The following is a 27,849-nucleotide window of genomic DNA, read 5'->3' as shown; positions in this document are numbered from 1 at the left end:
GGCTGTGGCATCTCTCCGTAGCGTTGGCTCTCCCTGGCTGTCACAGGAAGGGAGCTCAGCCAGGACTTGCCTCTCCCTTTGTCGTCGGAGGCAAACCACAGGACACGTCCACTGTGGGTCGCATGAATTCCCCTTCCCTGCGTATCCCCTTGGAAGAACAGGCAGAAATTCTCAGATCCACATTCCCCATAGAGGACGCCTGGAAGCTGAGCTCCCTGCATCATGTCGCCGGGTCGGAAATTCCTTCACAGAAGGGAACAGCTTGACGGTGGCCTCCCAGGGCCATTGGCCCTCCTGGCCAAAGTCTCCCCAGAGCAGAAGGGGGGGTAGAGTCCACGGAAAGTTCTGCCCATACAAGGTGGTAGCAGTATTGTGTATGTGAAAATAAATCTGCAGATTTTAGGTTTCGTCTGGAGTGCAAAGAAAACAGACGATCACGGGATCAGATGTGAAAAGTCGTTTAGCCGACTGGTTTGCGAACAGCGGCACCAAGCGTTCTCGCGGATGGGGACAGCGGGGACGCAGCAACAAACTGGGGAGAGTGGGGCGGTGGCGGTTCTTCGCTGCTTACAGCCCACAAAACCCTCCACTCCCCGGGGGACGGTAGGATCAAGAGTGCCGTGAACACCCAGGGGACTGGATCTGGCTCTACCTTCCTGACCAGGGATCCCAGGCCTGAAGAGACAGCCCCAGGCAGAACAGAGCCTCATCACAGGTTGTGGAAGACTTAATCACCGTGCTAATGAATGGGCTTGAAAATGATTCTCAACTCTCTTCTATACTAACGGTGAACACCTCGAATTTAAAGTTACAAACACATCATTGATATCAGCATCAAAAATGACACACACAGGTGTAAATCTAAACACTTACGCACAAGATCGATGTGAGGAGGTCTACAACACGCTGACAGAAGAAATCACAGAAGACCAACAGCAATGCAGACTTCCTCCATGTTTCTTCATAGGTTGACTCGGTATTGTTCAGCAGATGTCAGCTCTTCCCAACAGGATCTACAGAGTCAAGACAATCCTAGTGAAGATCCCAGCGGCAGACTCAACACGCCTCCCCAGTATGGAAGCAGAACATAGTGAGAGGAAGGTACGGTACTACCATCTTCGGGACTGCCTCTAAAGCTACACTACTCGATAAAGGGTGTGTGGTGGTGGTGGTGGGCCTCCTGGAAACAGTCAGTGAGGAGGGGGCACGTGATGGGGTACTTAGGAGGCGGGGAGGGCGGGGGGGGCGGTGGCGGGGGCGGGGGGGGCGGGGGGGGGCGGCAGGGGGCGGCTTGTCCAGAGGGAGTGGCACCTGGACGAGGCCTTGAAGGACAGGGAGGACTTGAAGGTTGGAGGCAGGTGGGAAGAGAGGCCCCTGCAGCCTGAGGGAGGCGACAGCAGGAAGCACGGCACGGAGGAGGGGAGGGCACCGCTGTGTGAGTGTGGGGTGACAGAGCACCAGGAGCTGGCACTGCGGGCAGCCAGGCCCTTCCCTTCCTCCTGTAAATCTGACCTGTGAGCCGCCAACGCCGCAGTCCCCGTTCCAGACAGTGGACATTCAGTCCAGCGCAGGACCGCAGCCTGCCTCCCGGGGCTGGACTTCTAGGTGGGGACAACAGGGGGGGCCCCATCCTGAGGGACCATCTGGGCACACATTTAATAAGAGGTGCCCACGGAAGTGGGGTGCACCGTGGCATGGCACAGGAGCCGCACTGAGCGGGGGCCCTTTGGGGGGGTTCCCCTAGAGCTGCGGGTGGTCAGGAGGGCCCAAGTGGAGAAGGAGTCGCTCGTCCCCGTCCACCCCTGCCCACCTCTGGGCTCTGAGCACGTTCGCGACACCATGGTCAAGGGCTCCACGCGTGGCGTGAACTGTTTCTTTGCAGACTCATTTGCCAAGCGCGGCCTTCGACGGGATTCGCTGGTGACGGGATGTTTGCTTCGCCACCTCCCACCTTCCCAGCCAAACCAGGGATCGGGGTGGCAGCGGGGTTCCCGGAAGTTCACAAAAGTGGAAACACGCCGCTCCTCTCTCAAAGGCAAGACGGAGGTGAGAAGAACCCCCTCCTCCCTCGGTCACTGACACCTAGGGAGCTTTCGAGGTTAGCGCCTTCAAAGATCTGTTCTCTTCACCAGGTACAGTTCTATACCCGTTTGGAATGTAAAACTTATATGCGTCTTCAGGAAGGGGAAAAAGTCACCGAAATGTCACCTCGAGAGGCCCATTTCAAGCCACTGTGGCAAGTATTCTTCCGCACGTTAGGAAGTGAGCTCTTCCCTGAGCAGCCCTGGTTCTGAGGAGGAGCCTCACGACGCATCCACAAATGGCAACGTGTGAGGCCCTCGAGCCCGGAGCGACGTCTGGGCCTCTCGGCCCTTCCTCCTGGCTCTAAAAGGCAACCCCGCTTCCAGAGCTAGGAGCTGCCCTAAAACCTGAGAAGTGGCATCACCCCCGGGCCCTCCCTGCCAAAAACAAAGAAAGAAATGGGGACAGGAGAAGTATCAAGAGGAAAGAAAAGAGGCCAGCTTCATCTCTGTCCCCTAGAAATGCCACCATAAAACCCACGCCAGCTACAGACACCATCTTTTAGGGCCTCCCAGCCCCCTCGACCCGCCCCCACCACCCCCAACCCCACAAATGGATTCAGGCTCAGTGGACCTTCAAGACAGCTGCTTGAGGCTTCCTGTGCTCCCCTGGTCACCTGGCTCCCATGGGACACCTGGCTTCTGTTCTCTACTGTTTTCATCTGTGAGGCCTCCAAGCCCAGGACACCAGAGGCAGGCCTGGGCTGATTACTGACCCTTCCACTCCAGAGAAAGGAAGAGGTAAATATTCACTTCACTTCTCTGGGCCTCAGCTTCTGCATCTGTAAGATGGGCTCTCGCCGCAAACAGGCCCATGGAGTCTACCCTGTGGCATCTTCTCGGCCCTTGGACATCGTCTCTGCTACGGGAACTTCCCTCCCCGATGCCCCTGCGTACTTCTATCTGCAGCCGTGAACGCTCCTCTGAGCGCAGACACCTGTCTCCTCCGAACAGTTGGTATTTCTACTCTGCTGGCTGAGGGGCCCTGAAACCTAACTCTCACAGAGGCCCACTCTGATTTCCCGTCCAAAGGCACTCCTCTGCCATTCCCCCCATCTCGCTGAAGGACACCACCCCTCACCTGGGGCTCCCGTCCCCATGCCGACGCCTCTCTTTTCTCACACCCACAGGCATCAGCACGTCTCACGGTCTCTGCCTGCAGGACAGGTCCCGGATCCCACCCCACCTCTCCGTCTCCACCTCCACCGCTGCCCGGGGGCAGCCTTCACCATCCTCAGCCTCGAGTCCCTGCCATGCTCTCCCACAGGTTTCCCTCTGTTCTCCTCTTCCCCATGGCAGCTTCTGTCCTTTGAAAGGGAAACCAAACTCTTTACGGTGGATTCGACTCCCTCCACCTTCTGACCCCTGATGGCCTTGACCCCCTTCTCTCTGGCTTCACTCACTGCACTCGGGCCACTCTGGCTCCTGGTCGCTTCTCACACTCACCGTGCTCATGCCGCCTTCAGAGCCATGGCCCGTTCTGCACCCCCTGCCTACAGAGCTCTCCTCCAGGGCTCCTCAGTGCTCAGGTGACCACTCCCACCGAGAGTGTGTGTCTAGGCAAGTGTGCCCCCCATTCCCACACCCATCACCCCTTACCCTGCCTTGTTTATTCTTCTCCAGAACATTCGTTATCACCTAATATGCCATGTCTTCTACTCAATTTGATTCTTTAGCACCTGCCTGTCCTTCCTAAAATGTCAGCAACACAAGGGCAGGCTCTCGCATTCGAGTCTTCATTGCTCTGTTTCCAAGGCAAGCGCAGGTTTTTGGTTTGTTGCTTTCTCTCGACTTAAGAGGAGAAATCCTTTCTGTGCTGCTGATGCTGTCTCTGCCATTTGTCTCATGTGACCCCTCCTATTTGCTCCAACTGCCACTTGCTGCTTTCCTGCCACTAGAGTCATCCGCAGCTGCTGCTCGTTGCCTAACTGGGGGACATTATCTGTGAGTGAAACTAGGAATGATCGAGACCCTCACTTCGTCACATGGGAGAGAAACCCCTGAGACTTCCCTCAGCTTTCCAGTGTGGAGCGTTAGCTGGTGAGTAGAGGGGGCCGAGGGCAGCAACGAGGAGGTTCCCCCCACATGTCAAAGGTGATTTCCTCTTCATCAGTAAACTCTCCCTCGGCCTTCGTGTAGTGCAAGGACAAACCTCCACGTAGTTTATCATTTGTTTCTTTAAAATTGTTTAGCCGTTGCCACATTAGAATCAAGTCACAAAATAAGGCAAACCTCTCTCTAACCAGGCAATGTAACTTGATCCCCAAAGAGATCGATCAGCTTTTTCTTTTTCTAACCACTACATACTTAGTCCAAGAAAGCTCCTTCGACCTGTGAGTCGCGACTCTTGGGAATACTACTCTGAAACAAGACTGCTGTCGATTGCTAAAAGTCTTGACTGCTACATGGCGCACATTTACAACTTTCAATGCAACACTGAGACAGACACCGTTAATAATTCACTGAAGTTTAATATATACATAATATTTACACAATACCGTCTAGAGAAAGGTAGTTTGATGAAGGTTCAATTTAAGGAAAAGATCAGTCTCTTCTTCACTACTAACGAGGGATAATCCAAACAGTCCGTGAAGTGAAACAAAGTCCCACTTTTCTCGGTGTGCTCTAGGAATTCCAAAAGTCTGTCGATTTGGAGGAACTGACCGCGAAGGAGCCGTCTGCGGTGTCCAGCAGGCGAAGGTAGAGGATCTCCAGCCCAGCGAAGGGGCTCCCCTGCATCCACTGGCCTCAGGAACGCTCCGATGGAGGTCCAGCTGGCTGGAGGCAGCCAGGCGGCTTGGGAGGCCTGCGTGGAGGGGGAGAGAACAGGCCCGCTCTAAGACCCAGGCCCACCGCCGGGGAAGGGACCAGCAGGGCTTGGCTCTCGGCCTCCGGGCAGCTTTGGCAAAGCTCCTCGTGACGTGCTGGATCTCACGACCGCTTCTACGGACGCGAGCGCTTTTAGCATCTCGGCCATCTCTCCTTCTTCTTTCGACCGTTTGGCTCTCTCTGCCTTCAGTTCTCGAACCAGGCCAGTTAATTCCTCCATCAGCACTGAGTTGGTCCTCGTCACCTTTCGGTAAGCGTCTGTGAGGCCGGGTATATTTAGCGACTCTCTCTCTAGCCTGGCGTTCTCTGAAGACGAGTCGATCCCCATATACTCCTCTTGAGCAGCGCTGAGCTTGTCAATGAGCTGGCATTTCTCCTCAATCGCTGCAGCCACTGCTTCTGCCAGCCGCTTTTCACGTCTCACGTAACGTCGACTTCTAACAGACTGAACAAGTCTGAAGAGAAATAAGAGACCCACCAGTAAACCGACGACGGGTGGGCGCATCACTGTCTCCCACTGGAGGCTGTGGCAAGTGAGGCGTGGACTCAGGCCATCGGGCAGCAGCGCCACCACCACCTCGCCCAGCTTGCCGAGGATCGGCCCAAAGCCCAGCTCCACAGAGGACGGCAGCCCCTCCATGGCACTGACCCACCACAGGGCTCTGCCCAGTCACCGTGGCAACACCAGCCACAACAAATGTCGGCTCCCGACATTCCGCCTGGAACCCGACCGGCAACTGACAGTCTGGAAAGCTCACTTACATGGTGGGGCTGGGGGGAGATCTGTAAATAAACTATGCGTAGCTCCATGACGGTTCAGTGTTCCTTCTGATTTCCCTCTTTCTTTTCGCTTTTTAGTCAAATCAAATGAAAATAGAGTGAAACGTGTCAACATTAGCTGCGTGACTTGACCAATCTTCGACACTTCACGAACCCCTAGAGCGTCCAAACCCCCTCCCCTATATGAATCATTCCCATGACTACAGAAAACAGCCCTCTGCAACGTTTCAATTGAGACCCAACCACCCTCGACATGCGCAGCCTCTGTTTTCATTTCTGTTGACATCCTTCAGTTGGGTCGTGGCAGAACTTCATGAAAAGGAAGTAAATCACGGCCTACAGTTCGATGTCTGTCTGTTTTGCTCAAAGCAATGTTTTTTGAGATCTATATATTTTTCTTTGAATAAGCAGTACGCCCTCCTTTGAAGGCTGAGTATTTTGACCTCATGTAAATATATCCCAAAATGTCCAGCCCTTCACATAATAATGTACTTCTGCGTTAGTTCAAGCGTGGTATGTTATGAACAGAGATGCTGTGAAAATTCACGTATACGTCTGCCTTATAAGCACGTAGTTTCATTTACCTTGGGGGAAGAATACCCGGGAGTAGAAATGCTGGGTAGATACACGCTAAATGCCCTTTTATTTTGAAACCGTTTTCTTGAGGCACAATTTAGTGTCATCAATTCACACACCGAAATACGCAATTCACTGATTTTTCTCTGTACAAGTGCAGAGTTGTGTAACTATCACAGTGCCGTTGTAGGAAAAGTCCATCACTCACCCTTGACTCTCTTGGCTGCATTCGACACAGTCGGTCCCTTCTCCTTGAAATGCTTCCATCACTTCGTTGCCGGTTCGGTCCATTCTACTCTTTCGAGGATTGTCTTGTCGTCGGCTGGCGTGTTTCTCTGACCTCAGTAGCCTTTCCTTCTCTGTCTCCATCGCTGACGTCTGTGTTTCTCCCAAACCTCTCAGCATCAGTGTTGACCCAGGACGTAGATCCTGGACCGCTTTTGAGCCCTTGCTGACCTTAGCCAGTCTCCGGACTTCAATGACATCTGTGCTGTCGTGACTTCCACGTTTATTTATCCTTTCCACACCTTGCCACACAGTCCGGACTCACACCCACCCAGCTGCCTCCGTGACATCCCCACGTGGACATCGAACGAGCCCACACCATACTCCAATTCTCCCCTGAACCCGCTCTCCCTCTTTTCCACGTGGGCAACTCCACCCCGACGGGGGTTCAGGCCCCAGCTTTGTGGTCTTTCTTGACCTCTCCCCTCTCTCCTCTTCACCTCCACCCCATCGGCAAAGCCTTCATTCCCAGCATCAGAGTAATGCCCTCATCCGGCCATTCCTTGCCTCCCGCTACCCTACCTGTTCAGAGTCGCCTTCACCTTTTGACAACATGAGCGTGGCTGCTCCTAACCAAGCTCCTTCTCCTGCCCTCAGCCGTGCAGTCGGTTCTCCACCCAGCTCCAGAGGATCCAGTCAGGTCCGTCCTCAGCTCACGCCCCCAGCAGCTTTCCACTCATCAGAGTGCAAGTCAAACACACCCATGCCCCAGGAGCCCTACGGGATCTGACCCCCGGTTACCTCCCCGGTCGAACTGCACAGCTGGGCCCTCACGCGCTCTGCCCCAGCCTCGCAGGCCTCCTTCCTGCTCCACGAGTGCGCCAAGATGCTCCTGCCCCAGGGCTTGACGTTTCCTCCTCTCTCTGCCTTGAATCCCTGTCCTGTGAGACCCACGTGCTGGTCTCCCTCCTTCCCTTCAGGTCTCTGCTCAAGCGTCTCCCTGTCAGTGTCACCGCTTAGTCTCCAATACCTATCACAGGACCTATCCAGTCCCTATCATGACACGTGCAGTGTGAAGGCAGAGAAAAGCATGACTGAGTTACGTGAGCACCAAAAGTCTACTTTAGTGGATTGTACTAAGCCTGCGACTTTTTCCAGATCTGCATGTGGACATACACGTCATCGTAGTGCAGTCCCTCCTTAGTCTTCAGATTTCCAATTAATTTCTTCAAGGTCGTCTCGGGAAATATTCCTCGGCTTGAGAAGACGTAACAGTAAAGAGCAGAAGAGCAGCTAAAGATATATACGAGTACTTAAATGTATCTCCCAGTCATGCAACCTCTCGTAACGGATGCTGTGGGAGGGGAGCCCATGAGAAGGGTAATCGCCTGACCTCGGGCGTCTGCCCTGTGGTTGTGAGGAATGGTGTGTGTCCACGGATGTGCGTGTGACCTGTGCGGGGAGTCACGGTTCTGGAAGGCTTATCAGTATCTGCTTCTGCTCCCTCCAGGCCCAGCCTCACGGGGAGCTCACAGTCAAGTTCAGTCCTTGGGAATTTTCTGGAAGCCTCTTTCTTTCCCCGGCACAGAACTGGGGGATAAGAGCCCCATGGCTCTTCCTCATGCTCAAGGCAGAGCCGGGGATGTGGGGTCCACTCCAGCACATTCCCCTGCACCCACGAAACTCCGATCATAAAAGAAGAACCACCGAGATCGAGCCAGCTCCTCCCTTTCCAGGACACTGCAGATCACCTCTCTGGGATTTGGAGCAGGACCCAAGGCTGGCTCTGGTCTCACAGGCCTGTGCTCCTTCCCTTGACTCGGCTGTACACTCCCAGCCACGCATTTGTTCCGAGGCTGTGGCATCTCTCCGTAGCGTTGGCTCTCCCTGGCTGTCACAGGAAGGGAGCTCAGCCAGGACTTGCCTCTCCCTTTGTCGTCGGAGGCAAACCACAGGACACGTCCACTGTGGGTCGCATGAATTCCCCTTCCCTGCGTATCCCCTTGGAAGAACAGGCAGAAATTCTCAGATCCACATTCCCCATAGAGGACGCCTGGAAGCTGAGCTCCCTGCATCATGTCGCCGGGTCGGAAATTCCTTCACAGAAGGGAACAGCTTGACGGTGGCCTCCCAGGGCCATTGGCCCTCCTGGCCAAAGTCTCCCCAGAGCAGAAGGGGGGGTAGAGTCCACGGAAAGTTCTGCCCATACAAGGTGGTAGCAGTATTGTGTATGTGAAAATAAATCTGCAGATTTTAGGTTTCGTCTGGAGTGCAAAGAAAACAGACGATCACGGGATCAGATGTGAAAAGTCGTTTAGCCGACTGGTTTGCGAACAGCGGCACCAAGCGTTCTCGCGGATGGGGACAGCGGGGACGCAGCAACAAACTGGGGAGAGTGGGGCGGTGGCGGTTCTTCGCTGCTTACAGCCCACAAAACCCTCCACTCCCCGGGGGACGGTAGGATCAAGAGTGCCGTGAACACCCAGGGGACTGGATCTGGCTCTACCTTCCTGACCAGGGATCCCAGGCCTGAAGAGACAGCCCCAGGCAGAACAGAGCCTCATCACAGGTTGTGGAAGACTTAATCACCGTGCTAATGAATGGGCTTGAAAATGATTCTCAACTCTCTTCTATACTAACGGTGAACACCTCGAATTTAAAGTTACAAACACATCATTGATATCAGCATCAAAAATGACACACACAGGTGTAAATCTAAACACTTACGCACAAGATCGATGTGAGGAGGTCTACAACACGCTGACAGAAGAAATCACAGAAGACCAACAGCAATGCAGACTTCCTCCATGTTTCTTCATAGGTTGACTCGGTATTGTTCAGCAGATGTCAGCTCTTCCCAACAGGATCTACAGAGTCAAGACAATCCTAGTGAAGATCCCAGCGGCAGACTCAACACGCCTCCCCAGTATGGAAGCAGAACATAGTGAGAGGAAGGTACGGTACTACCATCTTCGGGACTGCCTCTAAAGCTACACTACTCGATAAAGGGTGTGTGGTGGTGGTGGTGGGCCTCCTGGAAACAGTCAGTGAGGAGGGGGCACGTGATGGGGTACTTAGGAGGCGGGGAGGGCGGGGGGGGGCGGGGGCGGGGGCGGGGGGGCGGGGGGGGGCGGCAGGGGGCGGCTTGTCCAGAGGGAGTGGCACCTGGACGAGGCCTTGAAGGACAGGGAGGACTTGAAGGTTGGAGGCAGGTGGGAAGAGAGGCCCCTGCAGCCTGAGGGAGGCGACAGCAGGAAGCACGGCACGGAGGAGGGGAGGGCACCGCTGTGTGAGTGTGGGGTGACAGAGCACCAGGAGCTGGCACTGCGGGCAGCCAGGCCCTTCCCTTCCTCCTGTAAATCTGACCTGTGAGCCGCCAACGCCGCAGTCCCCGTTCCAGACAGTGGACATTCAGTCCAGCGCAGGACCGCAGCCTGCCTCCCGGGGCTGGACTTCTAGGTGGGGACAACAGGGGGGGCCCCATCCTGAGGGACCATCTGGGCACACATTTAATAAGAGGTGCCCACGGAAGTGGGGTGCACCGTGGCATGGCACAGGAGCCGCACTGAGCGGGGGCCCTTTGGGGGGGTTCCCCTAGAGCTGCGGGTGGTCAGGAGGGCCCAAGTGGAGAAGGAGTCGCTCGTCCCCGTCCACCCCTGCCCACCTCTGGGCTCTGAGCACGTTCGCGACACCATGGTCAAGGGCTCCACGCGTGGCGTGAACTGTTTCTTTGCAGACTCATTTGCCAAGCGCGGCCTTCGACGGGATTCGCTGGTGACGGGATGTTTGCTTCGCCACCTCCCACCTTCCCAGCCAAACCAGGGATCGGGGTGGCAGCGGGGTTCCCGGAAGTTCACAAAAGTGGAAACACGCCGCTCCTCTCTCAAAGGCAAGACGGAGGTGAGAAGAACCCCCTCCTCCCTCGGTCACTGACACCTAGGGAGCTTTCGAGGTTAGCGCCTTCAAAGATCTGTTCTCTTCACCAGGTACAGTTCTATACCCGTTTGGAATGTAAAACTTATATGCGTCTTCAGGAAGGGGAAAAAGTCACCGAAATGTCACCTCGAGAGGCCCATTTCAAGCCACTGTGGCAAGTATTCTTCCGCACGTTAGGAAGTGAGCTCTTCCCTGAGCAGCCCTGGTTCTGAGGAGGAGCCTCACGACGCATCCACAAATGGCAACGTGTGAGGCCCTCGAGCCCGGAGCGACGTCTGGGCCTCTCGGCCCTTCCTCCTGGCTCTAAAAGGCAACCCCGCTTCCAGAGCTAGGAGCTGCCCTAAAACCTGAGAAGTGGCATCACCCCCGGGCCCTCCCTGCCAAAAACAAAGAAAGAAATGGGGACAGGAGAAGTATCAAGAGGAAAGAAAAGAGGCCAGCTTCATCTCTGTCCCCTAGAAATGCCACCATAAAACCCACGCCAGCTACAGACACCATCTTTTAGGGCCTCCCAGCCCCCTCGACCCGCCCCCACCACCCCCAACCCCACAAATGGATTCAGGCTCAGTGGACCTTCAAGACAGCTGCTTGAGGCTTCCTGTGCTCCCCTGGTCACCTGGCTCCCATGGGACACCTGGCTTCTGTTCTCTACTGTTTTCATCTGTGAGGCCTCCAAGCCCAGGACACCAGAGGCAGGCCTGGGCTGATTACTGACCCTTCCACTCCAGAGAAAGGAAGAGGTAAATATTCACTTCACTTCTCTGGGCCTCAGCTTCTGCATCTGTAAGATGGGCTCTCGCCGCAAACAGGCCCATGGAGTCTACCCTGTGGCATCTTCTCGGCCCTTGGACATCGTCTCTGCTACGGGAACTTCCCTCCCCGATGCCCCTGCGTACTTCTATCTGCAGCCGTGAACGCTCCTCTGAGCGCAGACACCTGTCTCCTCCGAACAGTTGGTATTTCTACTCTGCTGGCTGAGGGGCCCTGAAACCTAACTCTCACAGAGGCCCACTCTGATTTCCCGTCCAAAGGCACTCCTCTGCCATTCCCCCCATCTCGCTGAAGGACACCACCCCTCACCTGGGGCTCCCGTCCCCATGCCGACTCCTCTCTTTTCTCACACCCACAGGCATCAGCACGTCTCACGGTCTCTGCCTGCAGGACAGGTCCCGGATCCCACCCCACCTCTCCGTCTCCACCTCCACCGCTGCCCGGGGGCAGCCTTCACCATCCTCAGCCTCGAGTCCCTGCCATGCTCTCCCACAGGTTTCCCTCTGTTCTCCTCTTCCCCATGGCAGCTTCTGTCCTTTGAAAGGGAAACCAAACTCTTTACGGTGGATTCGACTCCCTCCACCTTCTGACCCCTGATGGCCTTGACCCCCTTCTCTCTGGCTTCACTCACTGCACTCGGGCCACTCTGGCTCCTGGTCGCTTCTCACACTCACCGTGCTCATGCCGCCTTCAGAGCCATGGCCCGTTCTGCACCCCCTGCCTACAGAGCTCTCCTCCAGGGCTCCTCAGTGCTCAGGTGACCACTCCCACCGAGAGTGTGTGTCTAGGCAAGTGTGCCCCCCATTCCCACACCCATCACCCCTTACCCTGCCTTGTTTATTCTTCTCCAGAACATTCGTTATCACCTAATATGCCATGTCTTCTACTCAATTTGATTCTTTAGCACCTGCCTGTCCTTCCTAAAATGTCAGCAACACAAGGGCAGGCTCTCGCATTCGAGTCTTCATTGCTCTGTTTCCAAGGCAAGCGCAGGTTTTTGGTTTGTTGCTTTCTCTCGACTTAAGAGGAGAAATCCTTTCTGTGCTGCTGATGCTGTCTCTGCCATTTGTCTCATGTGACCCCTCCTATTTGCTCCAACTGCCACTTGCTGCTTTCCTGCCACTAGAGTCATCCGCAGCTGCTGCTCGTTGCCTAACTGGGGGACATTATCTGTGAGTGAAACTAGGAATGATCGAGACCCTCACTTCGTCACATGGGAGAGAAACCCCTGAGACTTCCCTCAGCTTTCCAGTGTGGAGCGTTAGCTGGTGAGTAGAGGGGGCCGAGGGCAGCAACGAGGAGGTTCCCCCCACATGTCAAAGGTGATTTCCTCTTCATCAGTAAACTCTCCCTCGGCCTTCGTGTAGTGCAAGGACAAACCTCCACGTAGTTTATCATTTGTTTCTTTAAAATTGTTTAGCCGTTGCCACATTAGAATCAAGTCACAAAATAAGGCAAACCTCTCTCTAACCAGGCAATGTAACTTGATCCCCAAAGAGATCGATCAGCTTTTTCTTTTTCTAACCACTACATACTTAGTCCAAGAAAGCTCCTTCGACCTGTGAGTCGCGACTCTTGGGAATACTACTCTGAAACAAGACTGCTGTCGATTGCTAAAAGTCTTGACTGCTACATGGCGCACATTTACAACTTTCAATGCAACACTGAGACAGACACCGTTAATAATTCACTGAAGTTTAATATATACATAATATTTACACAATACCGTCTAGAGAAAGGTAGTTTGATGAAGGTTCAATTTAAGGAAAAGATCAGTCTCTTCTTCACTACTAACGAGGGATAATCCAAACAGTCCGTGAAGTGAAACAAAGTCCCACTTTTCTCGGTGTGCTCTAGGAATTCCAAAAGTCTGTCGATTTGGAGGAACTGACCGCGAAGGAGCCGTCTGCGGTGTCCAGCAGGCGAAGGTAGAGGATCTCCAGCCCAGCGAAGGGGCTCCCCTGCATCCACTGGCCTCAGGAACGCTCCGATGGAGGTCCAGCTGGCTGGAGGCAGCCAGGCGGCTTGGGAGGCCTGCGTGGAGGGGGAGAGAACAGGCCCGCTCTAAGACCCAGGCCCACCGCCGGGGAAGGGACCAGCAGGGCTTGGCTCTCGGCCTCCGGGCAGCTTTGGCAAAGCTCCTCGTGACGTGCTGGATCTCACGACCGCTTCTACGGACGCGAGCGCTTTTAGCATCTCGGCCATCTCTCCTTCTTCTTTCGACCGTTTGGCTCTCTCTGCCTTCAGTTCTCGAACCAGGCCAGTTAATTCCTCCATCAGCACTGAGTTGGTCCTCGTCACCTTTCGGTAAGCGTCTGTGAGGCCGGGTATATTTAGCGACTCTCTCTCTAGCCTGGCGTTCTCTGAAGACGAGTCGATCCCCATATACTCCTCTTGAGCAGCGCTGAGCTTGTCAATGAGCTGGCATTTCTCCTCAATCGCTGCAGCCACTGCTTCTGCCAGCCGCTTTTCACGTCTCACGTAACGTCGACTTCTAACAGACTGAACAAGTCTGAAGAGAAATAAGAGACCCACCAGTAAACCGACGACAGGTGGGCGCATCACTGTCTCCCACTGGAGGCTGTGGCAAGTGAGGCGTGGACTCAGGCCATCGGGCAGCAGCGCCACCACCACCTCGCCCAGCTTGCCGAGGATCGGCCCAAAGCCCAGCTCCACAGAGGACGGCAGCCCCTCCATGGCACTGACCCACCACAGGGCTCTGCCCAGTCACCGTGGCAACACCAGCCACAACAAATGTCGGCTCCCGACATTCCGCCTGGAACCCGACCGGCAACTGACAGTCTGGAAAGGTCACTTACATGGTGGGGCTGGGGGGAGATCTGTAAATAAACTATGCGTAGCTCCATGACGGTTCAGTGTTCCTTCTGATTTCCCTCTTTCTTTTCGCTTTTTAGTCAAATCAAATGAAAATAGAGTGAAACGTGTCAACATTAGCTGCGTGACTTGACCAATCTTCGACACTTCACGAACCCCTAGAGCGTCCAAACCCCCTCCCCTATATGAATCATTCCCATGACTACAGAAAACAGCCCTCTGCAACGTTTCAATTGAGACCCAACCACCCTCGACATGCGCAGCCTCTGTTTTCATTTCTGTTGACATCCTTCAGTTGGGTCGTGGCAGAACTTCATGAAAAGGAAGTAAATCACGGCCTACAGTTCGATGTCTGTCTGTTTTGCTCAAAGCAATGTTTTTTGAGATCTATATATTTTTCTTTGAATAAGCAGTACGCCCTCCTTTGAAGGCTGAGTATTTTGACCTCATGTAAATATATCCCAAAATGTCCAGCCCTTCACATAATAATGTACTTCTGCGTTAGTTCAAGCGTGGTATGTTATGAACAGAGATGCTGTGAAAATTCACGTATACGTCTGCCTTATAAGCACGTAGTTTCATTTACCTTGGGGGAAGAATACCCGGGAGTAGAAATGCTGGGTAGATACACGCTAAATGCCCTTTTATTTTGAAACCGTTTTCTTGAGGCACAATTTAGTGTCATCAATTCACACACCGAAATACGCAATTCACTGATTTTTCTCTGTACAAGTGCAGAGTTGTGTAACTATCACAGTGCCGTTGTAGGAAAAGTCCATCACTCACCCTTGACTCTCTTGGCTGCATTCGACACAGTCGGTCCCTTCTCCTTGAAATGCTTCCATCACTTCGTTGCCGGTTCGGTCCATTCTACTCTTTCGAGGATTGTCTTGTCGTCGGCTGGCGTGTTTCTCTGACCTCAGTAGCCTTTCCTTCTCTGTCTCCATCGCTGACGTCTGTGTTTCTCCCAAACCTCTCAGCATCAGTGTTGACCCAGGACGTAGATCCTGGACCGCTTTTGAGCCCTTGCTGACCTTAGCCAGTCTCCGGACTTCAATGACATCTGTGCTGTCGTGACTTCCACGTTTATTTATCCTTTCCACACCTTGCCACACAGTCCGGACTCACACCCACCCAGCTGCCTCCGTGACATCCCCATGTGGACATCGAACGAGCCCACACCATACTCCAATTCTCCCCTGAACCCGCTCTCCCTCTTTTCCACGTGGGCAACTCCACCCCGACGGGGGTTCAGGCCCCAGCTTTGTGGTCTTTCTTGACCTCTCCCCTCTCTCCTCTTCACCTCCACCCCATCGGCAAAGCCTTCATTCCCAGCATCAGAGTAATGCCCTCATCCGGCCATTCCTTGCCTCCCGCTACCCTACCTGTTCAGAGTCGCCTTCACCTTTTGACAACATGAGCGTGGCTGCTCCTAACCAAGCTCCTTCTCCTGCCCTCAGCCGTGCAGTCGGTTCTCCACCCAGCTCCAGAGGATCCAGTCAGGTCCGTCCTCAGCTCACGCCCCCAGCAGCTTTCCACTCATCAGAGTGCAAGTCAAACACACCCATGCCCCAGGAGCCCTACGGGATCTGACCCCCGGTTACCTCCCCGGTCGAACTGCACAGCTGGGCCCTCACGCGCTCTGCCCCAGCCTCGCAGGCCTCCTTCCTGCTCCACGAGTGCGCCAAGATGCTCCTGCCCCAGGGCTTGACGTTTCCTCCTCTCTCTGCCTTGAATCCCTGTCCTGTGAGACCCACGTGCTGGTCTCCCTCCTTCCCTTCAGGTCTCTGCTCAAGCGTCTCCCTGTCAGTGTCACCGCTTAGTCTCCAATACCTATCACAGGACCTATCCAGTCCCTATCATGACACGTGCAGTGTGAAGGCAGAGAAAAGCATGACTGAGTTACGTGAGCACCAAAAGTCTACTTTAGTGGATTGTACTAAGCCTGCGACTTTTTCCAGATCTGCATGTGGACATACACGTCATCGTAGTGCAGTCCCTCCTTAGTCTTCAGATTTCCAATTAATTTCTTCAAGGTCGTCTCGGGAAATATTCCTCGGCTTGAGAAGACGTAACAGTAAAGAGCAGAAGAGCAGCTAAAGATATATACGAGTACTTAAATGTATCTCCCAGTCATGCAACCTCTCGTAACGGATGCTGTGGGAGGGGAGCCCATGAGAAGGGTAATCGCCTGACCTCGTGCGTCTGCCCTGTGGTTGTGAGGAATGGTGTGTGTCCACGGATGTGCGTGTGACCTGTGCGGGGAGTCACGGTTCTGGAAGGCTTATCAGTATCTGCTTCTGCTCCCTCCAGGCCCAGCCTCACGGGGAGCTCACAGTCAAGTTCAGTCCTTGGGAATTTTCTGGAAGCCTCTTTCTTTCCCCGGCACAGAACTGGGGGATAAGAGCCCCATGGCTCTTCCTCATGCTCAAGGCAGAGCCGGGGATGTGGGGTCCACTCCAGCACATTCCCCTGCACCCACGAAACTCCGATCATAAAAGAAGAACCACCGAGATCGAGCCAGCTCCTCCCTTTCCAGGACACTGCAGATCACCTCTCTGGGATTTGGAGCAGGACCCAAGGCTGGCTCTGGTCTCACAGGCCTGTGCTCCTTCCCTTGACTCGGCTGTACACTCCCAGCCACGCATTTGTTCCGAGGCTGTGGCATCTCTCCGTAGCGTTGGCTCTCCCTGGCTGTCACAGGAAGGGAGCTCAGCCAGGACTTGCCTCTCCCTTTGTCGTCGGAGGCAAACCACAGGACACGTCCACTGTGGGTCGCATGAATTCCCCTTCCCTGCGTATCCCCTTGGAAGAACAGGCAGAAATTCTCAGATCCACATTCCCCATAGAGGACGCCTGGAAGCTGAGCTCCCTGCATCATGTCGCCGGGTCGGAAATTCCTTCACAGAAGGGAACAGCTTGACGGTGGCCTCCCAGGGCCATTGGCCCTCCTGGCCAAAGTCTCCCCAGAGCAGAAGGGGGGGTAGAGTCCACGGAAAGTTCTGCCCACACAAGGTGGTAGCAGTATTGTGTATGTGAAAATAAATCTGCAGATTTTAGGTTTCGTCTGGAGTGCAAAGAAAACAGACGATCACGGGATCAGATGTGAAAAGTCGTTTAGCCGACTGGTTTGCGAACAGCGGCACCAAGCGTTCTCGCGGATGGGGACAGCGGGGACGCAGCAACAAACGGGGGAGAGTGGGGCGGTGGCGGTTCTTCGCTGCTTACAGCCCACAAAACCCTCCACTCCCCGGGGGACGGTAGGATCAAGAGTGCCGTGAACACCCAGGGGACTGGATCTGGCTCTACCTTCCTGACCAGGGATCCCAGGCCTGAAGAGACAGCCCGAGGCAGAACAGAGCCTCATCACAGGTTGTGGAAGACTTAATCACCGTGCTAATGAATGGGCTTGAAAATGATTCTCAACTCTCTTCTATACTAACGGTGAACACCTCGAATTTAAAGTTACAAACACATCATTGATATCAGCATCAAAAATGACACACACAGGTGTAAATCTAAACACTTACGCACAAGATCGATGTGAGGAGGTCTACAACACGCTGACAGAAGAAATCACAGAAGACCAACAGCAATGCAGACTTCCTCCATGTTTCTTCATAGGTTGACTCGGTATTGTTCAGCAGATGTCAGCTCTTCCCAACAGGATCTACAGAGTCAAGACAATCCTAGTGAAGATCCCAGCGGCAGACTCAACACGCCTCCCCAGTATTGAAGCAGAACATAGTGAGAGGAAGGTACGGTACTACCATCTTCGGGACTGCCTCTAAAGCGACACTACTCGATAAAGGGTGTGTGTGGTGGTGGTGGGCCTCCTGGAAACAGTCAGTGAGGAGGGGGCACGTGATGGGGTAATTAGGAGGCGGGGAGGGCGGGGTGGCGGTGGCGGGGGGGGGCGGCAGGGGGCGGCTTGTCCAGAGGGAGTGGCATCTGGACGAGGCCTTGAAGGACAGGGAGGACTTGAAGGTTGGAGGCAGGTGGGAAGAGAGGCCCCTGCAGCCTGAGGGAGGCGACAGCAGGAAGCACGGCACGGAGGAGGGGAGGGCACTGCTGTGTGAGTGTGGGGTGACAGAGCACCAGGAGCTGGCACTGCGGGCAGCCAGGCCCTTCCCTTCCTCCTGTAAATCTGACCTGTGAGCCGCCAAAGCCGCAGTCCCCGTTCCAGACAGTGGAGATTCAGTCCAGCGCAGGACCGCAGCCTGCCTCCCGGGGCTGGACTTCTAGGTGGGGACAACAGGCGGGGCCCCATCCTGAGGGACCATCTGGGCACACATTTAATAAGAGGTGCCCACGGAAGTGGGGTGCACCGTGGCATGGCACAGGAGCCGCACTGAGCGGGGGCCCTTTGGGGGGGTTCCCCTAGAGCTGCAGGGGGTCAGGAGGGCCCAAGTGGAGAAGGAGTCGCTCGTCCCCGTCCACCCCTGCCCACCTCTGGGCTCTGAGCACGTTCGCCACACCATGGTCAAGGGCTCCACGCGTGGCGTGAACTGTTTCTTTGCAGACTCATTTTCCAAGCGCGGCCTTCGACGGGATTCTCTGGTGACGGGATGTTTGCTTCGCCACCTCCCACCTTCCCAGCCAAACCAGGGATCGGGGTGGCAGCGGGGTTCCCGGAAGTTCACAAAAGTGGAAACATGCCGCTCCTCTCTCAAAGGCAAGACGGAGGTGAGAAGAACCCCCTCCTCCCTCGGTCACTGACATCTAGGGAGCTTTCGAGGTTAGCGCCTTCAAAGATGTGTTTTCTTCACCAGGTACAGTTCTATCCCCGGTTGGAATGTAGAAAATTACATGCGTCTTCAGGAAGGGGAAAATGTCACTGAAATGTCACCTCGAGAGGCCCATTTCAAGCCACTGTGGCAAGTATTCTTCCGCGCGTTAGGAAGTGAGCTCTTCCTTGAGCAGCCCTGGTTCTGAGGAGGAGCCTCACGACGCATCCACAAATGGCAACGTGTGAGGCCCTGGAGGCCGGAGTGACGTCTCGGCCTCTTTGTCCTGCCTCCTGACTCTGAAAGGAAACCACACTTTCATAGCTATGCAATACATTGAAGTATATCTTATATATCCTAAGATTCACCTATAAGTGTATAATTCAATGATTTTTATAATTCTACAGAATTCTACAATGATCACAATATTTCATTTTTAGTATATTTCCCTCACCTTAAGAGTTATCCCAAAATTTATAGTATTTGTTGCATTTGACACAGTTCGTCCCTCTCTTCTTGAAATACTTCTATCACCTATCTTACAATCCATCACACGGCACTATACCCTTTTCTTTTTGTACTCAATGGCCTTTCCTTCCCTGTCTATATTGCAGGTTTCTATTTTTTCCCTTATTTCTCGGCATTAGTTTTAACTGAAGGCTCAATTCCTAGCCTGATGTCAGCAAAATGGTGGAATAAGCTCTTCCACCACTTATCCCGTTGTGGAAACTTCAATTCGAATAATGATCCACTCATGAAAATATCTTCACAAGAGCCAAAGATTCCAGGTGAGTGATTAAAGCACCTTGGCGGACCACAGAAACAAGGAAAGACTCATTCAAGAGAGTAGAAAGAACAGTTTTACATTACCCTGCCCACTCCCCCCCGAAGCCTGAGCACTCCAGCCTAGGGAACATACTCTCCCTGTTGGGAGAGGAGAATGAAGTGAGCACCCAACTTCACCAGACCCCAGTACCTGCCCCCCCCCCCAGTGAACCCCAGAGCCAAGCCTGCCCCCACAGCCCCAGGCACCTGTAGACCCAGCCCCTATGTTCAACCCAGCACCAAGATAGACTTTGCATTCCCAGGCTCTGGTCTGGCCCAGTGCCTGGCCCGGCTCTGTAGACCCAGTCTCCAGGCTAGCACCTGCAGCCCCAGGCTCTAGACTGGCACCTGTGGACCCAGGCTCCAGACTTGCTCCTGCAGTCTTATGCTCTGGCACCCCACCCAGTGAAATATGGCCCCTGCAGCCCCAGGTTCCAGTAGAACAAGGCTCCTGGCCTACTCCAGTGGACACAAGGTCCCGGCCTGCCCCAGTAGAACCCAACATCAGGCTGGCCTCATACATCCAGGCTCTATGACTCTCCACATGTACTCTGGCTCCAGGCCCGTCTCTGCACAAAGCTGACCTTAGGAACCCAGGATCCATGGCTGCCCGCTTGGGTCCAGGCTTCAGACCCAATATTACATTCCCACCCATCAGGTCTGCCTCCATGAACCTAGGATCCAGGCCTGTCCGCAATGGACACCGGCACCATGCCACGCACCACAAACTCAGGTCCAGGACCATCCCTGTGAACCCAGGTGTCAGGCACACCCCAGCACCAGGTGAGCTCCTGTGAACTCAGGCTCAAGTTTCACACTAGCACCAGGTTGGCTCCTGGACCCAGAAGCCAGGCTGCCTTCGCAAACCCAGTCACCAGACGCACCCCAGTGGTCCCTGGTGCCTAGTCAGTTCTTGCTAACTCAACACCCAGGTCCACCCAAATAGACCCAGGCCCCAGACCAACCACTACGGACTTAGGTGCCACACCTGCTCCAGTGGACCCAGGTTCCAGACCTGCTTTTGTGAACCCAGGTACCAGACTGGCCCCTGGGAACCCAGGTGCATGGCCTGCCCACCTGCTGACCTAGGTACCAAAGAAGCCTGCTCAAGGACTCTAGCAGCAATCCTGTTCATACCCACCACCAGAATGCCCATCCAGAATCTCTACATAAACTGATTGGTGAAGGGCTTTCCCTTCATACATGCTGCAGCCCGTATGTAAAGACAGAAAGAGGTGCCTACTTCTTCAAATGCACAGTCACCAACAAAATGCCACAAGCATCAAGAATAATCAAGGAAACATGACAGTACCAAGGAACAAAATAAAGCACCAGTATCTGACCCAAAGGAAATGCAGATCTATTGACTGCCAACAAAAAAAATTGAAAATAACAGTCTGAACAAAGCTCAGTGAGCTAGAAGAGAACACAGACAACCAAGTAAAATGGAAAGAGAATACAGGAACAAAATAAGAAGTTCAAAACAGAGAAATCATAAAAAAAGAACTCAACAGAAATTCTGGAGCTGAAGTACACGAGGATTGACTGAAAAATTCACAGAGAGTTTCAAAAACAGAAATATAAAGGATCATAAGAGACTATTACAAACGATTATAGTCCAACAAAGTGGACAACCTAGAGGAAATATATAAATTCCTAGAAACACACAATCTACTAAGACTTAATCATGAAGAAATAAAAAAATCTGAAGAGACCATTAAGGAGTAAGGAGATTGAAACAGTCATCAAAAAAAACCTCCCAACAAAGAAAAGCCCAAGACCAGATGACTTCAGGGTGAATTCTACCAAACATTTAAAGAAGAATCAATGCCAATTCTTCTCAAACCCTTCCAAACAATTAAAGAGGAGGAAACATTCCCAAACTCATTTTACCAGGCCAACATGATGCTAATACCAAAGCAAGATAAGGACACTGCAAGAAAAGAAAACTACAGGTCAATATTCCTGATCAATACAGATGCTAAATTCTCATATTAGCAAACCAAATTCAGCAGCACATTAAAAGGATTATACATCACGATCAAGTAGGGATAATATCCCTAAGATACAAAGATGGTTCAACTTACGCATATCAATAAACATAATACGCAACATTAATAGAATAAAGATACAAATTGAATGATCCTCTCCATATGTAGAAAAACCATTTGACAAAACTCAACATTCTTTCCTGATAAAAACTCTTAACGATTTGGGTATAGATGAAATAAACGTCAACATAATAAAGGGCATATAGGACAAGCCCACAGCTACCATCATACTCAACAGAGAATGGTTGAAAGCTTATCCTCAAAGATCAGGAAAAAGACAAGAGTGCCCACTTTCACCACTTCTGTTCAACTTACTACTGGAAGTCCTAGCCAGAGCAATGAGGCAAGGAAGAGAAATAAGACATCTAAATCAGAAAGTAGAAGTAAAATTGTCTCTGTTTGCAGATGACACAATCTTCTATGTAGAAAATCCTAAAGACGCCACCAAAAAACTGTTAGAACTAATAAACAAATTTAGTAAAGGTACAGGATACAAAATAAACATAGAAATCTTAGTTGTATTTCTATACACTAATAATAAACTATTTGAAAAATAAATTCTTAAAAATCCCCATTTACAATAGCAACAAAAACAATAAATGACTTAGGAATAAATTTAACCAAAGTAATAAAAGATCTGTATACTGAAAACTATAAAACACTGATGGAAGAATTGAAGAAGACATAAATAAATGGAAAGATATCCTGTGATCATGGATCAGAAGAATTAATATTGTTAAAATGTCTGTACTATCCAAAGCCATCTCTAATGGCATTTTTTACATAAATAGAAAAAAAACATAAGATTTTTATAGACCACACGAGAGCCCAAATAGCCAAAGCAATATTGAGAAAGAGGAACAAAGCCGGAGGCACTGTACTTCCTGAATCAAATTATTACACAAACTGTAATAATAAAAACAGTATGGTACTGGCATAAATCCAGACACATACACCAATGGAACAGAATCAAGTGCCCAGAAATAAACCCATGCATATACACTAATATTTGACAAGGGAGCCAAGAATACTCAATGGGGAAAGGATAGTCTAGTCAACAAATGGTGTTGGGGAAAGTACATATTCACTTGCAAAGGAATGAAATTGGACCCCTACCTTACTCCATCAACAAAAATTAACTCAAAATGGTTTATGGATTTAACATTAAGACTTGAAACCATAAAACTACTATAAGAAAACACAGGGGAAAAGACCCTTGATATCTGTTTGGCAACAATTTTTTTGGATATGACACCAAAAGCACAATCAACAAAAGCAAAAATCAACAAGTGGGACTACATCAATCTAACAAGCTTCTTTCTGCACAGCAAAAGAAATAATCAACAATACGAAAAGGGAACCCACAGAAAGGGAGAAAATATTTGCAAAACACATATTTGATATGGGATTAATATGCAAAATAAGAAGGAACTCATGTAACTCAACAGCAAAAACAAACAAAACATCCAATTAAAAAAATGGGCAGAGGACCTTAATAGACAAGTTTTTCCAAAAAAGACATACAAATGGCCAACAAGTACACGAAAAGTTGGTCAACATCACTAATCATCAGGGAAATGCAAACCAAAATCACACTGAGATATTATCTCACAACAGTTAGAATGGCTATTATCAAAATAAATAAGAGATAACAAATGCTAATAAGGATGTGGAGAAAAGGGAACTCTGGTGCACTGTTGATGAGAATGTAAACTGGCGCAGCCACTACGGAAAACAGTGTGCAGGTTCCTCAAAAAATTAAAGTGGAACTCCCATATGATCCAGATGTTGCACTTCTGGCTATACATATACGGAGGAGACAAAAGCATTATCTTGAAGAGTTATCTACACTTCCATGTTCCTTGCTCATTACTCACAACGCCCAAAACATGGAAACAACCAAAGTATCCATAGATGGATGAACTGATAAAGAAAATGTGATCATACACGTGCGTGTGTATATGTGTGTGTGCATATATATATAATGGAAAATTATTCAGCCATAAAAAAGAAGGAAATCCTGCAATTTGTGACAAAATGGATGAACCCTAAGGACATTATGTTAAGTGAAATAAGTCAGATACAGAAAGTCAAATACTAATCTAAAAACACTGAGCTCATAGAAACAGAGAGCAGAATGGTGGTTGCCAGGGCCCGAGGGGTAAGGGAAATGGGGAGATGTTGGTCAAAGGGTACAAACTTTCAGTTGTAAGAAGAATAAGTTCTGGGGATCTAATACACAGCATGGTGACTAGCATTATCAACACTGTATTTTATACTTGAATGTGAGCTATGTGTTGTGGTGGTCTCAGCCTATTCATAGTGATGCTATCAGCTAGGAATGCCTGAATAACTTGACTGAGACCTTACTACGTGTGGGAGCCCTCACAGACATTTCCCTGACCAGAGTCGATGTTGTGGCTAGTCTGGCCCTTGTGGTTCCTATTACGATTGCAACATGCACATAAGCCAAAAACCATCAGGGAACCTCGAAGACCAAGATTTATTACTCACAGGTTCTGGAGGGTACACAGCACTCCCGAGGGTGACACAGCCAAGTCTCAGGAAAGGAGAGAGGGAGGAGCAGGGACCTGGGGCTCTGCCTCTCTTGGGTCTGAAGGTTGGGGTGTTAGGTTATCATGGGTTCACCATTTATTGGCAAATTTAAAACATAGCAGCCAAAATTAAGCCATGGGAAAGGAAAAGCAGGGTAACTCAAGCAGTCAGATATCTAGGTTACTAAGGGCTTTCTAATAGGGTAACTTCAAGGGTAGGGTGGCCTGGTTTCTTATCTAGTTGTTTTACAAGTAGGTGTGTCATATAGCTGGCAATACATTTATGGGATGTGGAAACAGTTCCAACGGAAGTCTTGGCAATTAACGTCAGGCACTTCAGTACACTATGAGGGTAGAGCTTGAATGTTCTCACCATAACAACAACAAAATAGCAATTACATGACGTGGAAGATGTGTTAACTAATCCTATTGAGGTAAACATTTTGGAATACATACATGTATCAAATCATTAGATTCTACACCTCACACTCTCAATCATTAGATTCTACACCTTACACTCTCAATAGACCTGGAAAAAATAAAATAAAATGAATCATGTGACTCAGTTTCCTGGTTCTCCAGCTTGCAGATGGCAGATTGTGTGACTTCTCAGTCTTAATAACCATGTAAGCCAATTCCTATACTATATCTCTTCTTATATACATCTATACACAACCTATTGGTTCCATTTCTCTGGAGAACCCTGACTAACACACACACAGACCAGGCGACTGATGTTCTTCAGCATCACATCTCTGTACAGCCTTTCTCTGGGATGTGTCCAGCAGGGCCCACTTTTCCTGGTGAAGTCCACGGCCACATCCTTGAAGATCACTGATTTCTAAGACATGACTGACATTCTTCTATACCCAGAGCTGTCCCTAACAATGTCCAGAGGGTGATGGGCAAGGGTGACAGCACTGGGTAAGGGGTGCTGTATGTAGAGAAAGCTCAAACTGTGCCTGGAATTTTGGTCAGATCATCACAGTAGTGACCTGACACCCGTTCAAGGACTGGGATGATAAATGAATGGGGTGGAATTGTTGTGGGGGCCGTTCTGGATATGGAAGCCAAGTGACAGTAAGGTGTCCCAGACCTGGGTGTTATAAAGGTCTCCTGAGTGGAGCATCAGTGTTGATCTCCATATCAAGGCTGATGTGCCTGGAAACATTCTCTGAGTTTTAGGAAATGCACAGAGAAGCAGAATAATAATTTGGAGGCACTGACCACATCTGGCTGTTACTGAAATCATATTATCCATAGTCGTGTTCAAAAATCCCAAACATAAAGCATGAAACTCTTCTCCCCAACCCCTTTTTATCTGGAGAGATCACATTATGTGGTAAGAAGTACAGACCCTGTGTCTAGTTGGTATTCAATATAAATATATGGAATAAACGGCTGAAAGAGTGAAGTGGCCCAAATGTTATACCTCCCATTAGGTAGTGAGGAAGCAGAAGGTCAGGGAGACTATGGGATGTGCCCCAAATCAAAGTCTTAATTAGTAGCAGAGCAGCTACACAGGCTGGGAAAAACTTCAACCAAGAGACAGATCTAACTTGCCTCTCAGAGCCACCGTTTCCATCCTCAATCCCACTGCTGTTCTGGACTGTATACTGAGGTCTAACGAGGCATTGATACAGGGCCAGACCTTAGGTTCATCTCGTCAAGTTGGTTGGAGAAAATCTTGTCAAGACATTTCTTAAGGTAAACTGACTGTATATGGCAAATGTACATTTTATTTTATTTTATTTATTTATTATTTTTTTTTGTGAGGAAGATCAGCCCTGAGCTAACATCCATGTCAATCCTCCTCTTTTTGCTGAGGAAGAACGGCTCTGAGCTAACATCCGTGCCCATCTTCCTCCACTTTATGTGGGACGCCGCCTCAGCATGGCCTGACAAGTGGTGCGTCGGTGCGCGCCCGGGATCTGAACCTGGGCCGCCAGCAGCGGGGCGCGGGCACTTAACTGCTATGCCACGGGGCCGGCCCCATGGCACATGTACATTTTATTTTGGTATTAGAACCACCAATTGTAGAAATTTTACTCTAATGAAATCATAATCAGAGTCTGCAGGAATTCTTATGTTACTTAACATTAATCCTTAAGATAAATCAACTTAAGTACAAAATGCTTGAGTGTAAGCTGGAACCTAAGATCACTCAGCCACAGTTGATTCAGGATTTCTCTTCTCTCTAGTCTCATGCTGGGTGGATCTTCTCTGCAACATGGTCAGTCTGAAATGGAGACCGTATTTTTTCACTGTGCAGGAGAAGAGATCGTGTTTCTATCCTGAATCACCATCTACCTCACTTACCAGAGATAATGGAGAAAAACAAATTCATTCACAATTGGAAAGGGAAGTAAGTCCAACTTTTTACCCCTCACTATATGTTGTGAATTCTGAAGACATAAAAAATATTAAGACTTTCCAAAATCATAACACAGAGAAATTATTTCCATTTTTTTCCCTAAGATGGAAGATGGTACCCCTATTCTCTAAATATATTTGATTTAAATGAAGAAGATCCCTTTAATCACACTCACGGAGATGCGTAACATTAAAATTTGTTGTGGATAGCAGTGTCTGTCCATGTGTTACTGAATAAAGCACTACCGCACAACGAGTAAATTTCAGTATGGAAAAACAAAGAATGAGCTTTGTCTCCTGGAAGGAAATTCAACAGTTGAATGACTGCAAGTATGTTGTTTAACTTCTCTAACCTTCAAATGCCTTTGTTTTAAAGCTGGTATAATAACAGTCAGCACATTACAAAGTTATCATGAGATTTAAATTAATTATGTGTACTACTTACCACTGCTTGAACATACTAAATACTCAATAATTATTTGGTACACTTTGAAGTACCGAAATGGCCTTTATCCTGCACATACAAAGCAATAGCACTCCACTTGTCTAATATTCAATTAAACTTGATGTCAGGCATTGGCTATTTAAACCCAAAATATCTTTAAGTAATTTTTGGAAACTTCTCCCTCACAGTTTATGTATTACCTAATATGCTCAATCTGAAATGAAATGAAATGAAAAACATTCCTCTTTGAAATGGCAGATTTCCCTCTATATTATAGTTTAATTAAGAAATTATAAAATTGGTATAAGACTATTATGTAATATGTAACTCCCTCCCCCAGACCAATCCACTGTTTGTTTTACTATTACATCTAGGTCATAGTTCCTTTAGCTCCTACATGTAATGATTTATGTTCATATTTATTTCATTCTATTAGACTGACAGCATCTTGAAGGGGGGGGGGCCTCTGTATCTCTCTGTGCTCAGTCTAGCACACAACTTGACACAGAGTAGGCAAAGAATATTTGTTGAATAAAAGATCAATGAGATATTTATAAAAAATAAATTTAATAGAATTATTTTATTGTTAGGAGGTCCCTAAAACACATTTGTCAGTGACAAGATACTGTAGATATATATGATTACGTCCTATATGCTGGGGATGAAATCTATCTACTACATTCACTCCTCGAGGTCTATATTTTTATGATGTCATATTCAGATTTCCATTTTATATTGGAAAATAAACTAGAAAACAACTGTTTTAACATGTTACATAACACATTATTCTGTCCAAAAGAAAGAAAATCTTCTCAGGTGTAGAGAAGTTCTAGACTGTCC

General features: G+C 50.2%; 1 long non-coding RNA gene across 2 annotated transcripts in view; it reads left to right on the top strand.

Annotated features, from left to right (window-relative positions):
- The window catches only part of LOC131413222 (uncharacterized), a 96,835-nt gene that overhangs the window by 60,401 nt on the left and 8,585 nt on the right, over positions 1-27,849 (top strand). The window contains exon 3 of one of the 2 annotated variants that reach the window (XR_009221914.1): positions 26,393-26,463. The exons of the other annotated variant lie outside the window; for it this stretch is intronic. This is a non-coding gene — a long non-coding RNA (uncharacterized LOC131413222). Of the gene's footprint in view, positions 1-26,392; positions 26,464-27,849 lie in introns of those variants that run through there. 2 annotated transcript variants of the gene reach the window in all.

Source organism: Diceros bicornis, chromosome 13, assembly GCF_020826845.1.
Source record: "Diceros bicornis minor isolate mBicDic1 chromosome 13, mDicBic1.mat.cur, whole genome shotgun sequence".
NCBI classification, from domain to species: domain Eukaryota; kingdom Metazoa; phylum Chordata; class Mammalia; order Perissodactyla; family Rhinocerotidae; genus Diceros; species Diceros bicornis.
Note: the sequence above shows the minus strand (reverse complement) of the source record. Positions and strands in the feature narration are given on the sequence as shown.